The sequence below is a fragment of the Eubalaena glacialis genome, chromosome 13, assembly GCF_028564815.1.
Source record: "Eubalaena glacialis isolate mEubGla1 chromosome 13, mEubGla1.1.hap2.+ XY, whole genome shotgun sequence".
Classification (NCBI taxonomy): Eukaryota; Metazoa; Chordata; class Mammalia; order Artiodactyla; family Balaenidae; genus Eubalaena; species Eubalaena glacialis.
Genome location: NC_083728.1, coordinates 58,248,606 through 58,266,391, shown reverse-complemented (window position 1 = coordinate 58,266,391; position 17,786 = coordinate 58,248,606). Strand labels below are relative to the sequence as shown.

Below are 17,786 nucleotides of genomic sequence, written 5' to 3'. Positions count from 1 at the left end.
GCTTCTGTTGTTAATGACCACTGGAGGATCGGGGAGCCTCCAGAGACACCCCTCCCACGGGGCGAAAGGGGAGAGTAGGGCGGCTGGGTAGGACTGCCCTGAGCGTGCACCTCACGAAGGGGACCCCTTAACTTCGGCCGCAGTTTCTTCTCACTTCCCCTTTCCTTTCCTGGGATCTGAACAGAAACCTCAGAGCCACCTCAGCCGGTGGCCCAGAACCTAGTAGCAGCACCCTCGCGCTGCATTAATCCAGCCTCTAATGATGGACATCCTTGTTGCCCCAACCTTCTCTTTGTCCACATGGGGAGCAGTAAGAGGCGCCCCTCCTCCCCCCAGCCAGGGGGCATCATCCGAGGCCTAGTGGAGAGCACGAGCACCTACTCCAGCCCAGCAGTAAGGAGGTCCCACCCTGTGTGAATTGCCCCCACCAGACAGCAACAGGGCGGCCCCCTCTTTCCCTACCAGAGGGGCATCTAGTCAGAGAAGGCTGCAAACCAGAAGATTTAAATGAGATCTAGAGTCTCATAACGTAATACCAAAAATGTCCAAGATGCAATTGAAAATCACTGGTCAAACTAAGAACCAGGAAAATTTCAACTTGAAGGAGAAATGACAATCAAGAAACGCCGACTCAAATGTTGGAACCATCTGCCAAGGAGGGTAAAGGTGGATGAAGCAGCCGTGGTAAAAATGCTTCAAGTAGCAATTACAAGCTACTTGAAACAAATTTAAAAAGTGAAAGTCTCAAATAAATGGAAGATATAAAGAATAGCCAAATGGAAAACTTAGAACTGAAAAATACAGTAACCAAAATAAAAAGCTTAATTGATGGGCAACAGCAGAATGAACAAGACAGAAGAATCAGTAAACTTGAAGACAGAACAATAGAAGTTACCCAATCTGAAGAACAGAGAAAATAAACTTAAAAAACAAAATAAACCAAATAACAGAGCCTCAAGGATCTGTGGGGCTTTAACAAAATATATAATATTGGAGTCATTGAAGACCCAAGAGAGGAGAAAAATGGGGCTAAATAGTTTTAGAAGAAATAGTAGCTGAAAATTTCCAGTGGGTTTTTTTAAAAAATAAACTTTAGCATAAACAGATGAATGGATAAAGAAGATGTGGCACATATATACAATGGAATATTACTCAGCCATAAAAAGAAACGAAATTGAGTTATTTGTAGTGAGGTGGATGGACCTAGAGTCTGTCATACAGAGTGAAGTAAGTCAGAAAGAGAAAAACAAATACCGTATGCTAACACATATATACGGAATCTAAGAAAAAAAAAAAAGGTCATGAAGAACCTAGGGACAAGACGGGAATAAAGGCACAGACCTACTAGAGAATGGACTTGAGGATATGGGGAGGGGGAAGGGTAAGCTGTGACAAAGTGAGAGAGTGGCATGGACATATATACACTACCAAACGTAAAATAGATAGCTAGTGGGAAGCAGCTGCATAGCACAGGGAGATCAGCTCGGTGGTTTGTGACCACCTAGAGGGGTGGGATAGGGAGGGTGGGAGGGAGAGAGATGCAAGAGGGAAGAGATATGGGAACATATGTATATGTATAACTGATTCACTTTGTTATAAATCAGAAACTAACACACCATTGTAAAGCAATTATACTCCAATAAAGATGTTAAAAATAAAATAAAATAAACTTTAGGAGAGGGTGTATTCGCACCTCTCCATTCTTTGATCAAAGAATAAAGTTTTCAAAATAATCCTTAGTTTTAGAGTTCTCTAAAAACAACAACAACAAAATCGAGCAGAATTACATAACCCCCTGCCCCCAAACACCACAGCCTCCTCCATTCCCATGTTGTTGTTGTTTTTTTTCTCAGTATCACAACTGTTTATTTCTTGCTGGTGCTACCTATCAGCTGCAGTGGCTGTAGCTTGGCTGTGGCTGTGTGTTCATTCCAGGGTCCAGGGTGAAAAAGCAGCCCTAATTGTGCACATGCTGTTCTCACACTGTGGGCAGGAAGGGGAGGGGTGACCCGCACACAGCTTTTAAAGTTTCTTCCTGCAAGTCAGCTCTGGTTACTTTACAGATGCCTTTGAAGTCACATGGCCAAGTTCAACATCAAGGAAGAAAGCCAATAATTGGGAAAAATAGAATCTACCACCTTTCCAGAACCCACAACCAAATCAAGCAACGGTCCATCAGGAAAACGTAAAGCGACCATAGGTGTCTGGGGTCACGGGAAATCAGGGGCTTGCACCGAATGAGGTGGGGGAGGAAAGTCAGGGAAACTGTTGCCACGACCTCAGCCCAAGCACCGAGGTGGACGGTCTGGAGCTCGCGGGGGTCCACTGCCGTCCCCAGCCCTGGAGAGTCCTCGCCCGTCTCTCGTCTGCAGCAGGGAAGCAGGTGCTTCACGAAGGCTCCCAGGAGAGCAGCCCTGAAATTCAAGGCCACACTTCTGGCTGCCTCCGGATTTCTCCTCGGCAAACTCGAACTTCCAGAGGAATTTCTGGAAAATGCGGCTCCCATCTTGTTACGGGCCGAACGCTGGTGTCCGCCCCAAACCCCTAGGTTGAGGTCTGACCCCACCGTGACGGTACTTGGGGACAGGCCTGCGGGGCTACGAGGCCCAGAGGGCGGGACCCCCAGACGGGAAGGCGGCGGACGCGGTCTCACCTGGAACCGCCCGTAAGACGACAGCGGCCAACGTGACTGAGCGCTTCCCGGAGCCTGGGGGCGCGGCCTCAAGGTCCCCGCCGTCGGGGAGTAGGCGGCGGGCGGGCCCCGAGGCCGCAGCCCCGCGCTTTAGGAGCAGGGACCGCCGGCCGCTCCGCGCTCCCGCCGCCCGCGCCCATGACTGCGGCCCGCGCGGAACACGGCCCATTCCCGTGTATTTTTGAAATCTATCTCCCTCTCCTTTTTTTCTGACGTATTTTAAAGCACATATAGCATTGCTTCACCCGTAAAAGCTTTTTGCCTTTTTTTTCCCCCCAAATATCTCTACAAATAAAGTCCTTTGTTCTAAAATACTCGCAATGCCATGTGCACATCCAACAACATTAACGGTGATGCTGCAGTGTTCTCTCGTGCTCAGTGCGCATGCAGGTTCCAGCTACCTCCTAACCTCCACTCCGCATTTGGTTGGCTGGATTCAGGATGCAGGCCAGGTCCACACATCGAGGTTGGTGGAGTCTGAAATCTCACTGAGTCCTCAGCAGATTCTCCGAGGCGCCCTGTCTCCAGAATTTGGGGTAGGGAAGGAGCAGACAACCCCTAGGCCCCACTCCCAGTCCATTATGTATCTGAAGTTCCTTTCTGCTCTGGAGAGCCAAGCCGGGAGGGGGCTGTGGCAGGGGTTGCCCCAGCCCCGACCTTCCCGGGTCTCACGCCTGGCATGCAAGGATCCGCTTGCTCCCTCCAGGGACGTCTCATTTCTGACCCTGAATCCCGGGAGATTGGATCCTAAAGCAGAGGGCGTGAGCAGGGTAGGTGTCGCGGCAGGCGCCACGGGGTCTCCAATCCCCTCCAGCAATCCACCTCCAGGTCGCTGGTTCCAGCAACTCAAGATCGTCCAAAGGACAGACCAAGAAATGTTGGGGCAAAATAAGTTTTTAAATAAAAATAAATTTCTTTTAGATAATTCAAAGGAAGTACGGATGGAGTTATGCGAACAAGTGGAATCCAGTTAAGTCTAACAATTATTTTGGGTTCACGGGCTTGTTTGCGCATATACGGTGGTGGGTCCCTTGACATTGCCCCATTTCGGGCCGCGTGTCCGCGTGTCGCGGGATCATCTCGGGCTGGCCCGCCCCGAGTTCTATCAGTGCCTCAGGGCTCCCGGGGGTGGCAGAGCCGCTGTCTGTCCTTCCGTCCATCGGTCAGTGTGGAGCCTTACCCCTCGCCCCGCCCCCAGCTGCTCTCCGGCTGGGGACACGGCGAATTCCGGGCATTCTCAACACGCAGGTCGCCCGAGGGTGCTCCACGTCCCCGCTGACCCCGGGGCCTACCCAGCCCAGTCATTTTGGGTTATCCACAGCCAGTCAACTTTCCAAACGTGGCCGCAGTCTACCAAGCATGGGTACCCGGCTAGCTCTGTCGGTACAACGTGAGACCCTTAATCTCAGGGTCCTTAGTTCGAACCCCACGTTGGGTGTTTTTTTGACAGAACCTCTAAGCAATTCCTGGCATTCGGTTTAGGTACAAAATGCACCAAAGGCTAGTCCGACGAACCGGCTCCAGACGCTGCCACATCCGCAGCCTGTCACTTCGCAATGAGTCACCCTGCCCAAGCTCTCATAGGCCTGGTGTCCCCTCCTTACAGTGGGTCCACGAACCCACTTGATTCCTCAACTTCTTTAACCAAAGGAACCTTAGAAATGGGTCCATCAAAGATTTGAACCTGGCTACCAGAGAAAAGCCACCCACCAGTTTCTCCTTTGGTTTATTTCGTCGACGGAGCGAGCTGCTACTATTATCTCTGCATCTGCAAGACAGCGTGATGTAAAAAGCTCAACTTATACTAGGATGTTCCTTTGGGAGTGAGGGGTGTACTGGATTCCAAGTCACAATCGTCTCTCAAACAGGAGTGACCCTACAGGGCAGAGGAGCCCAGACCACTGTGAGGAAGGACTAGGGTGAAAACCAGGGTGGGCATGTCCATATCTGGTGAATGCAACAGCGGTGTTTCCCCGGGACACATCCCAACTACTCTTTAAAAGAAGGGCTCGTCCGGGATTTGAACCCGGGACCTCTCGCACCCTAAGCGAGAATCATACCACTAGACCAACGAGCCACATTCTGAGGGTCTTTTGCCCTCCTGTTAAGTTCAACGTGGCTCTGTCCTCGCTGGTCTGGACTGTCTTGGTTTTCTCGTCCATAGATCGTTTCCCTTTTCCCCACGAATGTCAGGGAAGAATTTGATTCCATGGACAGGAGGGGCTTGGGAAGGCTCAGCATTGCCACACTCTGAGACTCCCAAGTCGGCAAGTCCCGATGCGGGTTTTGGAGGGTCCCGCTCCTCTGCTCTCCTCTCCGTCCGTGGAAAACTGAGACGATCAGCTCAGGAGAGCGTCCCCAGGTACCTCTTCCGTCACCGGGCTAAGGGCTGGGCAGCAGAGTGAAGCTGAGAGCCGGGTTTGGCCCCCCGCCCCTGGCGTCGCGGGCTCCCCGGACGCCCCCGGGACCGCCGCCCCCACCCCCACGCCACTCACTGGAAAGACCCGCAGCGGGGTCCCGAGTCTCACACCCCGTCCAGCCCAGAGAACCGCCTCCCGGAGCCCCAGACTCGCGTTCCACTGCAGACAGCAGCTGGGAAGGGGCCCCGGCGAGGGGGTTTACGTAGGGAGCAAAAGGATGAAGGAGGAAGTTGAGGAAACTCAGGGAGCCCTCAGGGGACACTCCCCGCCCCGCGTTGCCGTTGCCACTGCTGTAACCTGGGTCACGGCCCCTCCCTGTCCGCTGAGCACACCCAGACACCAGACTTCAGTGTCCAGGCCCGATCTGGCCACTCGAGTCCAACTGGGATCTGGGTCCGCCACCCCCTGGGCCTGCCACATGATCCATCCTCACAGGCCCCGACCCCACGCCAGCTCTGCCAGGGATTCCGTTTCTGCCATAAAATGACCAGAAAAAGCAAACTGGGCTCCTCGGGGATTTGAAGCCAAAGTGAGGGTAAGAATTCCTCCACAGGGACCTTCCTCTGCAGTTCGCACTTCCTGTTCACTGGACAAATGCCCAGCTGGAGGCAGGCCCTAGACTGAGGGCATGGGTAGAGGGGAGCAGACGCCGCCGGGTGCCAAAGGGGGTTAAGGCAGGCCTGAGGGAGGGACACCACTGACACAGAAGAGGACTTTGCAGAGGAACTAACCTGCTGGTGGAGGCAGTAGTGCTTTCCCCTCAAGGAAAGGGGAGTCTTAAAAGGCTCTGGGTATAGGAGAAGAAAGTGCTGGCCAGAGAGCTTAGTTACCCCGTTGACCCCCACCAGGCCTCAGGGGTGGGAGAGGCCTCCCTGGACATCCAAGTGGGGCCCGGGGTTCTGTGCAGGAAACCCACTCGCTCGGGGACTTGAGAGTCAGGAGGCATGAAAGGGGCACCCAGCATGCACGACCCTGGGCTTAACTGGAGAAACCCAGGCGTTTAGGTCAGAGAAGAGGCCCACCAGCCCCCTGCCCCCTCTGCATGTTCTGGGAAGATCTGGCTCTGCGGCAGCTCGCCTGGCAGGGGCTCTGTGCCATAATCCCCTGGCCCTGGGATCAGGAAGCTCTTCCCAGATTGGGGGACCTGAAATTTCAACCAAAGCCTCAGTCCCTGCCCGTGTCACACATGTCTTATCTTTTCTGTATTCTGATTCTTTGATGTCTGGAGCCTTGCTGACTCTGGAGGGAATGCCCCTCCCAAGGTTGGTCAATTCTAGGAGATAGTAAACAATTCCTCTGCCAGCAGGCATTTCAGATACAAACCAACCAATCCAGAGTCCACAACCACCTGTTTTATCTGACTCTTACACTCTGGGCCACAACCCATCTGCCAGAATCACCTCAGACAACTAGGGACAGCACCTATGCCCCAGAACCCGCTGAAATTATTCAGACTAACCCATTTAAACCTGTTTTCCCAGCCTCACCTGTTTCACCTTTCGTGAAACCACAATAAAGTCTCTTTTGCCCACATTTTCTTCTCATTCCTTCCGCCTCCTGACTGACTCTGTTGCTTCCCCTGTGCCCCCGTCCCCCCACGTGGAGGCGTGCCCCCTCCTCTTGGAAACTGAGTTACAAGCCATCTTCTCAATGGCTGGATCTGTTGGCCTCAGAGAATAATAATAAAACCTATGTAAACACTGCCGTTCTTCCAACTTGGAGAAGAGACCCCGTGTCTAGAGCACCGCCCTCTGGACACCTGTGGGGACCCCAGGTCCTTCGCGGTCCCCATGCTCAGTCGCCAATGCGGTTTCCTTCCTTCCCTTGGTCGTGGAAGGTCCTTTTGGCAGCCCCTCAAGCAGGAAAAAGACGTTGAAACGTGGGCTTGTCCGGAATTTGAATTTATGACCCAAAGCAAAAATACACGCCCAGACCAAGTTACATCGTCACCCCAGGTCCAGTGACCGTCTGGCACACAGACCTGGTCTCCCGCGAGCGGAGACAGAAGTGTCTGCCCCTCCCTTCGGGCTCCTTCCCCCAGCGCCAGGCCTCCAGGCCAGTCCCGGAGCCCCGAGGACGAAGCCTCCGGCCTGGAAACACCCGCCCCAAGCGGAGCGATGGCCACTTGGCAGCACGGAACTGGGCGCAGCCCGATCGGATCGCGGCAGGCGGGGACCAAGATCCTCTTGCTCAGGACTCCGCAGAGCTCCGGAGTCTTCAGCTGGAAAACTGGGGATGTCTGAAAATAAAAGGGGGGCTCGTCCGGGATTTGAACCCGGGACCTCTCGCACCCAAAGCGAGAATCATACCCCTAGACCAACGAGCCGGCACCTAAACAAGTCCTGATGTCTATCTTTGGAGGCCTGAGACCGCGGCTCCGCCCTCCGATCCTGGGCCGAGTTCCGGCAGCCGGGCCGAGTTCCGGCCGCCAAGCCCGCAGGGACTTGCGCCGGAGGAGGTTTCGGTTTCGATTTCAGAAGGAGAAGAAGAGGTGCAGCGCTGCCGGAACCTCACGGAGAGGGGGCTCCCGCACACTAGGGCCCCAGAGCCGCAGAGCCAGACTCCCCCAGGCCACGAGGGCCACCCAGTCCCCAACAGCTAGAGGAGGGGACAGGTGACCAGGAGGAGGAGGGAGTCCCTGCGGCCCGGGTGAGTGTGAAAGTCTCCCAGGCCAGAAATTTCACCCAACATGGGACACAAATCCAGGACCTTGAGAATGAGACTCTGCCACCTCCCAACCGGCCAGCCCGGGTGAGCCTCGAGCATCTCGGGGTCGCTCTTGGCCTGAGCTCGGCCCCAGAAAACCCTCACAGTTCTGGAACCCTGATGTAGGGGTCAGAACTGGGGTTGGTGCTCACTTCTTCCTGAACGGCGCTGCCCCGCTAGCAAGGGGTCCAGCATCCACCTGGGAAGGAAGGCCTCCCTGGCTTGTCCCCGAGGCGAGGCCATGGAACCTTCCTGATTTGCTTCAGGCTACTCGTCCAAAAGAGGGCTGAGAGTTTGATGATGAGAAATCGTCCCTGATTGGAACCCGACACCTCCCACACCCTAAGCGAGGATCACACCGCGATCCTTACTAGTCTCTAGTGATACCCAACCTTGTGCCCTTGCCCCCGACTTTCCAGCTCCCCGGAGCTGCTGGGACTACACAGACCCACGGCCGGACAGCAGACAGGAACTTGTTGGGGCTCTCATCCTCTGCTGAAAGGACCCGAGAATTCAGCACTCCAGTGCCCGGGATGTAGTGTGCACAGGATCCAGGGTTTGTCCCTACCATTTTTAGGACAGTAAAGTTCTGAAGAAATCCAACTAGTTTGTGAGGAGTACTTTTTTTCTACCCTTGCCTGGCTAGCTCAGTTGGTTAGAGCATGAGACTCTTAATCTCAGGATCATGGGTTCGAGCCCCACATTGGTCATAACTTTTGCCCTCAGGGCTTGGCGGAGCAACTTGCTTTTGTCTCATTAATATTTTATTATATACGTTTTGGAATTTAAAAGTTGAAACTTACTCCACAGTTCCACATACAGCACACAGAGTGGGTCAGGAGCCCCTCTGAGAGGTTCCTTTTCTAAGAACTTTCTTGAAATTCCCACGATCGGGGCAAGCGCTTATCAGGCCAAGAATTATTGCCCAAAGTAGGACTCGAACCCATTCAGTCTCAGTTCTACACGTGGAACGAGAGCGACAATAGGAGACTTGGAAATGGATTTTCAGCTAACTCTGGCCCTAAGCAGGGACCTACGTGATGCTCCATGTGTATCCGGGGGTGTTCCCCACCCAGGACCCTCGCCTCCCCCAACCCTGTGTGTCCCCACCTGCATTTGCTGCAGCTTTCCTCCCTCCTGAGACAGAGATGCGGCAGGGAAGGGAGCCCCTCATCTGGCCGTTATTCCTGTCCCAGCCCCTCTCCCCTTTCTAAAGTAGAAACAAAGTTGGAAATCGTGGGCTACTCCAAGTAGAGGTTGGGTGTCCCTCTCCTCGAGAGGCAGCAGTGAGGGAAATGTGAGTTCCTTTCTTGGGGTGGGGTAGGGGAGCCAGAAGGGTTAGCAACACCGGCCCTGAGGCTCTCATGATGTCGGGTCATCTGGGTATCCAGGTTTCCATGGTGGGGGCCAGCGGGGGGCAGGAGAGGGCTTGGCAGTGGGGAGGTGCCTGCCAGGTTGTGTCCCTCTTGGTGCCTGGATTGGGGCACCCTACTCGTCGTAAAGCGAGAGAGACTATATTCATCAGAGTTCTGTTGTAGTCTGTTTTTCTGGAGAACTCAGAGAGAGAGAGAGAGAAAGAGGGCGAGAGGAAGGGGAAAGTGAAGGAGAGATTGGGATTGATTGTAAAAATTGGCTCACACGATTGTGGGGATCCCAAAGTGAAATGTGTGGGGTGGGTATTCCATCAAGAGTCCATGTTGCAGTCTGGAGTCAGAAGGCAGTCCAAGGCAAAATTCTTTCCTCTTGGGGGTAATCTTAGTCTTCTCTCTTAAGACCTTCAACTGATTGGGAGAAGCCCACCCACATTATAGGAAGATAATTTGCTTTACTCAACTCTACTGATTTAAGTGTTAGTCACATCTAAAAAATACCTTCACAGCAACATCTAGACTGGTGTTTGACCAAACATCTGGGCACCATAGCCTGGCCAAATTCACACACAAAATTACCCATCACAGGGTCCTGTCAAAGTGCTGGGCTTCCTTCCAGACTTGTGGTTGCCAAGGGGGAGGAGGGTAGGGAAGGGATCGATTGGGAGTTTGAGGTTAGCCAATGCAAACTATTATATATAGACTGGATAAACAACAAGGTTCTACTGTACAGCACAGGGAACTATATTCAATAGTCTGTGATAAACCATAATGGAAAAGAATTTTTAAAAGAATGTATATATATATGTATGTATAACTGAATCGCTTTGCTGTACAGCAGAAACTAACACAACATTGTAAATCAACTATACTTCAATTTTTAAAAAAGTGCTGGGCTTCCTTCTTAATAATAGGAGAGACAAGGTACAAAAGCTTACCTTCTACTTCGGATATGTCCCAGTAGGCACCAGACCAGAAAACAGTACCTCCCAAGCTTCTCAGAGATGCTGGTGCATCCCCTCAACCATGCAAGTCTTATTGCCTCGGTGAATAGCATTTCCTGTGGGCACTGCCAAGATCCATAGTCAGCTGGTGGGTCTTGTTCCATTGCAGCATGCCGTAGAGCCATGTTGGCGCACCAGTATCTCTGTCCCTTCTGATTCCTTCCTTCACAGTTTGCCATGGCATTTCTGGCAATTCTACTTCATTTAATGTAGGCCATTGTTTTTTCCATCCTTCCAAGAGCCATGCCAGCTGAGTATCACAACCAGTTTGAGGGACCATGCCAGGCGTTAAGTTCTGTGTCATGGAAGAGTGTCCCATGTGATAATCTCTCCTTTTTCCAGCTTTTTATTCTCCTCACCCAGATCCAGGACCGTCAGGATCCACTCCGGGCAGACTCTCCAGGTCACCGCTGACACGTCATCCAGATCCTACAGAAGCAGTCCCAGTACTTTCCCAGTTGAGTCATGCTGGGATGTGACCCTAGTATTTGGTATGGTGGCCTGGAGGGGAAGTTGGAGCAGGTCTGAAGTGACCAAATGTTTTGTAAAATACCTGCCTCATTTGAGGTTACTCCTAGTCTCCAGGCAAGGGGGTGGAGGCCTGGGCCCCCACAGCAGGCCCCCAGAGTTCAAGGCTCTCAATGCAGCTACCCAGATATATCCATTCCAAGTTTGATGGCCCCGAGAGTTCAAGGTTCTCAATGCAGCTACCCAGATATCCCCATTGCAAGTTTGAGGGTCCCATTTCTTCCCTATCAGCACCCTGACATTGGCCCAGGAAATTTGCTGAGACTGAGAATTCAAGTCTGCCTCAAGGCCTGCTCCTGAGCCTGGCCTTCAGCTTTATCGGCCCTTCAGCTGTAGGAGATGTAGGTTGCTTTCAATGCTGCCAGAGCAGCCTCTGATGTTCACACTGCCTTGAATTGGTGATTAGTCCACCCGAGCCTGTCATTCTCGGGTTTCAATGCATTAAAGACATTGAAACATTTTTGTTTCAATGCGTCAACACATAATTCCACAATGCTTACAATGATCACATTTCCACTGTATCTCCAAAATGCCAGAGACATGGGGTGAGCTCCCTCCCATACAGCCATCCCAGTTCAACAGGGACAAAAGGCTTAATAATTGCATGGCTCCAGCATACCCGGGTCTCTCAGAAGTCTACCTACCACCAGTGATGTTCTCCTTGGTGCCAGGCAGCCAGAAGGTGACTCAACCTTGGAATCTTGTAACCGAGCAGGACCCTATGGGGCCTTCCAGGGACAGATCCCCCTATGTCCTCTGCCTGCCTCTCGTCTGTAGAAAACTTTAGCCTCCTAGGCCTTCCCCAAGTTCCAAAGAATAAATTTAATCAGAGAAGTGAGAAAATGCAGAAAGAAAGGAAAACAGTCAAGCAAGACAGTAGTTTAGCCATTAAACAAAATCAAGCACCTTTTGTTCTTCCTCAAGGGCTGTAGATAATATTCTGAGCTGTTTTGCAGAGCCGGAAACCCTCACCAGGTGGAAGAAGTTAACTGAGATTGCCCAAAAGCACGTAGACCCCAGACCGGTTGGAGCCAGAAGGTTGATGATGTTGACTCCCGATTACCTCACCACCAACCAATCAGAAGAATGTCCATGAGCTGATCACACACCCCACAACCCGCATCCCTCACCTTGTCTTTAAAAACCTTTCCCTGAAAGCCATCTGGGGAGTTTAGGCCTTTTGAGCGCTAGCTTACTGGACTCCTTGCACGGTGCCTGCAATAAACGCTGCACTTTCCTTCACCACCACCCGGTGTCAGTAGATTGGCTTTATTGCACAAAGCTGAGCAGACCCAAGTTTTGTTCGGTAACAGTTTCATTCTTAGAGTCTGTTTCCAACTATTTTAGGACAAGTTTCCAGGGATTTTTGTGTAATCAGTTCATGAAGGGAACACTCTGAGGCGGCATCTGTAAGGAAGAGGGGGAAGCAGGATAGACACGTGGGCCAGTATTTAAACTTTTATCCCTCAGCTTCAAACCCACCGTCTAGACGCCGCTTAGTGACACAGTAAGTCCTCTACATACGAACGAGTTCCATTCCGAGAGCACGTTAATAAGTCCAATTTGTTCCTAAGTCCAACAAAGTTAGCCTAGGTACCCAACTAATACAATCGGCTATATAGTACTGCACTGTAATAGGTTTATAATACTTTTCACACAAATAATACATAAAAAACACTCACACAAAATAAAGAAAACATTTTTAATCTTACAGTACAGTACCTTGAAAAGTACAGTAGTACCAGCTACATCACCGCTGTTTTTATGCTTGCTTCCAAACATCCTGGGCTTGAAATAAAGACACTGTACTACTGTCCTCTATACAGTACTGTACAGTAAAGTACACAAAAGCATAACCACTTGTATAGGATGCACGCATGTGACAATATACGCCAGACACGTGAACTAACTTACGTGATTAGACATGCGAACTCACATTCGCATCTTTGAAAGTACGCAACTTGAAGGTTCATATGTGGGGGGCTGACTGTACTGCGCTTTGCCAGCGGATCTGTGTCATATTTTGCCGATAGGAGGCACTCGAGAGGCTGAAAGGCTGGAGGAGGAAGGGACTCTACTTCCTGTTTGTTTCCCATTCCTACTGCCACCCACCCCACCCAGCCTCACTTTTTTATTCCTGCAATAGTTCTTTCCAGAAATGGCAGCTGAATCCAGTTTCAAGTTTTCCCAGCACTCACAGAACCACCCTCATCATGGCTCATGAGAGACACCCGTGCAAGCTGACTGAGGTCCCCTCCTCAGGCGTCTGGGGATGCCAGTCCCAGGGGACCCTCCTCTGAGCTCAGCTGAGCTGCTCCTCTTTTCCAGAGATTGGTTTTTAAGCTCCACAATTTCTCTCCAAGCTTCTAACTTTTAATAATCCCAACCTCTTCCCGTGGTCCTCCAGCCCCATGGGTGGTAGCTGCCTTCTCACGGTTCCCCTTCTGCCTTCTCAACTGCCTCCTTAACAATGCTTTTTACATAGTTACCAGTTTTCATTAGTCTTACAATAACAAATAGGTTTTCTTACCCTCCCCCAGCTTTATTGAGGTATAATTGACAAATAAAAATCATATGTATTGAAGGTGTATAACGTGAGGATTCGATATATCTATACCTTGTGAAATGATTACCACAATCAAGCTAATTAACACATCCATCACTTCACAAAGTTACCTTCTGTGTGTGCGTGTGTGTTGAGAACACAAGATCTACTCTTAGCAATTTGAAGTTTACGGTATTATTAACTATAATCACCATGCTGTACATTAGATCCCCACAACTTATTCGTCTTATAATTAAAAGCTTGTATCCTTGTACCAACCTCTCCCCATTACCCCCACCCCCCAACGGATGGGTTTTTTGACTGCTGTGTGGACCCTGGTTTGGTAATGAATTTGGGCTTTAGCTCCTTGCCAATGGGAAATGGGATACTGGTGACTCGTGGCATGCAAGGGCGTCGTTATCAAGCCGCCTATCACCTGGTTGATTATGATGAAGTGCCGACTGAAGCAAGTGCCATGGGGGACGACTTGGCTGCTGCACTTGACTCTTATGGCAGTAAAGGTGACTACAAGGACTGTGGCATGGAAAGGATTCTCCTGGGTGCATCCGTTTGCTTAAAGAAAGAAAATGACAAGATCAGGCCTTTAAATTTTCAGCCTAAGTCATGTTCAGAGATCCAGGGACGTTTTCTGGCAGCCATAAAATAATCGTATAGCTGCAGGGCTGACATTGAAAATCAAACACATAATCCAATGAAGTATGTTGCGGAATGACAATGTAAGTTGAGTTCATAGCCTTGGGAGATCTTTCATGTGGAAGAAATGGCATTGATTATGAAGGAGTGGAGCCGAAGCCTGGGGACATCTAGGTGGGCTCAGACCTAGTTGAGAATCTTGAACCTCTGAGTCATTTGGAGCCTCCCTTGCCAGTGAAAGCAGCCTGTCCTCTGATATCTGAGAAGAGTAGCCTTCCTGTGTTTGAATATCCTATAATAATCTCACCTGGAGCATGACAGGTGAGACAGGGGATGACAGTTCTCCTCAAAGCCCACACCAGCCAGCCTTGTTACCCCCAAACACTGGTTGCCCTATAACTACAATCAGATCAGCACGCTGTAGGAGAAGGACAAAGGCTGGCCTGGGAGGAAATCATTCATATGCCAAAAGAATTGCAAATTTTGCTCATTTATGCCAGCAGAGAACTAGGGAATGTGTGTGGGAATGGACCCAAGGATGTTAGAATAAGGAGGATGGGATATGATTTTTGCAACTGGTGACATTATTGCTCTGGGTGCACTTCCCAGCAAGCCTGTATCTAACGTGTTATCTTGCGCAGCTGAATGTGGCTCTGCCAGTTTCCTTAGTTGGTTGGCTAAGCATGGAACTCAATGGTGGCCTATGTTTAAGGAGATTAAGATTCAGGAATGTTCCTGGCATCATGTAGAGAAAGGAATCCGAAGACTCTGTGAGACAGAAATGCTGGACTGGGTCTATCATACACGAAAAGCACACCCACCACCCCACTGAGAGGGCCCCAGGGACATTCCCTTCAATAAGGCACTGAGAAACATTGGTGAGGGAAGCACCAGCAGCCTTGGATAGCTCTGTGGTCGCTGTTCTCTGCAGGCCACATATGATGGTGGGAGATGCTGCATTGAGATCAGGTCCCTGGTTTGAGTAGGGATGATGGGACCTCAGGTGCTTGGGAAAGCAGAAGTAAGGCCAGAGCTGGAGGAACAGAAGAGTCCCACCCATGGTTTTTAAAAGTAAAAGAGAACTATGTGTATATATGACAAAGCCTCAGCCTCACCTCCTCTTTGGGCATGTGGTAAAGGAGGCTTCTGATTTTACTCCACCATGTCCTGCAGTTTGGGAGATTTTTACCTTGAGGATGAAGGCATGGATTAAAAAAAGAGAAAACTTTATTATGGACGTATTCTGAAAACGCGCACATCTTTATCGGAAAAGTAAGCCTTGCCCAACTTCGCTTTAGGGTGGCATCTGGCTAAACCCCAGGGCTCCTTAATTTCCCACTCTGGTAAATAGACAGCTGGCTTTATTTCATTTTTCCTCCGGCAGAAAGTCTAAAATGCTACTCCCTGTACCCCGGGTGGGACTCGAACCCACAATCCCTGGCTTAGGAGGCCAATGCCTTATCCATTAGGCCACCGGGGCTGATGAGAAGTAGTTTACAAGAGTCTTAAACCAGTCTTTCTTTCACCTCCCCGTGGTTCCTGCACATTACGCACAGCCTCCCGGCTCCAGCTCGGCGGGTCCTTGCTCCCCTGGACGTCCGTATTCGGCGGGTGCATCCTCTTAGATCCCGCCGGTTCCCGAGCATCCTGGGGCTCGGGAGAGATCGCGCACGCGCGGATGGAGCTGAGGTACGATCCTCGCTTAGGGTGTAGGAAGTCTGCGGATCAAGTCCCGCATGAGCCCTTTCCCCCTCTTTTTAGGAGAATCCGAGTCCTGGGATAATTAACATCAAGAAGGCGTTCGCTATGCAAAATGTGGGAGCGGAAGGGAGAGAGGGAACAGCCGGGCGCTTGGGAAAAGTGTCGGTCCCTATCTTCACCCTCCTCCCTACGTTGCCCTTTAGACCAAAAGTGTTTCCTGGTCCCAAGTCTGTGCAGTTTTTAGCAGAGCCCAATGGCCTTAGGTCTTTGTCCTAAGGATGCTCCGTAATGGCTCTGTATCTGCCCGGCCAGCTCAGTTGGTAGAGCGTGAAACTGTAGCATCAGAGGACCCAGCGTTTACTTTCCCACCAGAAGATGGGTATTCTTTGCCATCTCTAAAGTATTTGTCTTACTGTGGCTACCAGAGGCGGGGTGGAGGGAGGCGTGGGGGGAATTAGATGAAGGTAGTCAAAAGGTACAAACTTCCAGTTATAAGTAAGTACTAGAGGTGTAGTGTTCAACGTGATAAAGAGAATTAACATTGCTGTACGTTATAAGAAGAGTTAATCCTAAGAGTTAAGACAGTAAATCCTATGAGTTCTCATCACAGGATGATGGATGGTCACTAAACCTGTGATAACCATTTCATGATGTATGTAAGTCGAATCATTATGCTGTACACCTTAAACTTATACAGTGCTGTATGCCAATTATATCTCAATAAAAGTAGGGAAAATAATAAAAATGTTTACCTTAATGAAGTTTCTCTTTTTATTTATAAGCCCTTAGTAAACCACTGAGACATCACAAAAACGATAAAGGAGATGGTGACACTCCTCATGACCCCAAGGTCACCTGTGCCCACTGTAGGGGTACACGCTCAGCTGCCATTCCCCCAGCGTTTTCCTTGGTGGGAGGAGGTCCCTTCACTTTGGTCATTCCGCTTAGCCAGAATCCCTTAGTAAGAACTCGGTTCCGCAGGTAGAGTCGTTTTTTCCAGGTAAAATGATGACTCAATCCTGGGCATATTCTTTACATTTAAATTTTTAAAAATACATTCACACTAATCATTTAAGGGTATACTCTCACTGCAAGAAATCGAAATAATCTATTAATTTCTTTTTACATTTTTTATTGTGGTAAAATATATGCGTAAGGTTAAATTTGCCATTTTAACCATTTTTAACTGTACAATTTACTGACATCAGTTACATTTACAATATTGTGCAAGCATCATTACTATCTGTTTCCAAAACTTCTTCATCACAATAATCTATTATATTTTTAAATGCCCCTGTCCACTGACCCCTTGGGGGTGACCTACCCGTGCAAAAGTTCAACCCCTCATCTGTCGCAGTTCTCGTCGTCTGAACTATATTCATGCGGCCAGTCCCGTGTGGACTCCCGGCACTCATGGCCGGTGGACTTCAGAGTCAGCATTCCGCCTGGATCTGACCACTGTAGGTCCTCACAGCGCCCTCGGGGTCTCCCAGGCGACCCGCGCTACGCAACTGCAGGTTCAGGGCTACGTCCGAGGGGCTGGAGGTCGAGTGGCTGACACAGCCCGAGGATCCTAGGCCCGCGTAGGGAGCAGTCTGGAGAGAGGGAAAATGTTTTTTTTCCCCCTTTTACGTGGGGTAGAAAAAGCAACCTTTGCAACGACCACGAAGGGACTCGAACCCTCAATCTTCTGATCCGGAATCAGACGCCTTATCCATTAGGCCACGCGGCCTTGCTCCCGATTGTGTTCCAGCTTTTCTCATAAAGCTTTCTCAGGCGCCTGCTCCGTATGCCCTAATGCGCATGCTCACACTGACAAGGAGCCCCGCCCCTCGGGCTCGGTGTGAGCCGGGCTCCAAGCTGTGCGACTGAGCGCTACTGAGCACAGCCCAAGTGAGGGTTCGAGCCTGGGTGAGGCTGCCCAAGCCCCTCCTGCCCCGAGAGGCTCCTGATCTCTTCTCCCACGTGCCCCCGGCCCGCGGTGGGTCAGGAGTTGCCCTCTGCTCCCCCAGCCCCTTTGCTTCCCCTATCACAGCACCGCTAAACCTGCCATGCTCTGTTCCAGTCTTGTGGCCCCAGAATGGACTCGGACTGCTGTATAGGCAGAGGCCCTGTCCGTGGCCCCAGCGTGGTGTGCAGGTGGGGTGCGCGTGCTGGGAGGATGGT

At 50.8% G+C, this 17,786-nt stretch overlaps 5 non-coding genes across 5 annotated transcripts; 1 reads left to right on the top strand and 4 right to left on the bottom strand.

The window, feature by feature from the left end:
* Positions 1 to 4,697: 4,697 nt before the first annotated feature.
* TRNAP-AGG (transfer RNA proline (anticodon AGG)) lies at positions 4,698 to 4,769 on the bottom strand. Its single transcript has one exon. It is a non-coding gene; the product is annotated as a tRNA-Pro (tRNA).
* Positions 4,770 to 7,366: 2,597 nt separating this feature from the next.
* TRNAP-UGG (transfer RNA proline (anticodon UGG)) lies at positions 7,367 to 7,438 on the bottom strand. Its single transcript has one exon. It is a non-coding gene; the product is annotated as a tRNA-Pro (tRNA).
* Positions 7,439 to 8,454: 1,016 nt separating this feature from the next.
* On the top strand, positions 8,455 to 8,528 carry TRNAK-CUU (transfer RNA lysine (anticodon CUU)). The gene has a single exon. It is a non-coding gene; the product is annotated as a tRNA-Lys (tRNA).
* A 6,798-nt stretch (positions 8,529 to 15,326) lies between these two features.
* TRNAR-CCU (transfer RNA arginine (anticodon CCU)) lies at positions 15,327 to 15,399 on the bottom strand. Its single transcript has one exon. It is a non-coding gene; the product is annotated as a tRNA-Arg (tRNA).
* A 1,880-nt stretch (positions 15,400 to 17,279) lies between these two features.
* On the bottom strand, positions 17,280 to 17,352 carry TRNAR-CCG (transfer RNA arginine (anticodon CCG)). Its single transcript has one exon. It is a non-coding gene; the product is annotated as a tRNA-Arg (tRNA).
* Between the last annotated feature and the right edge of the window lie 434 nt (positions 17,353 to 17,786).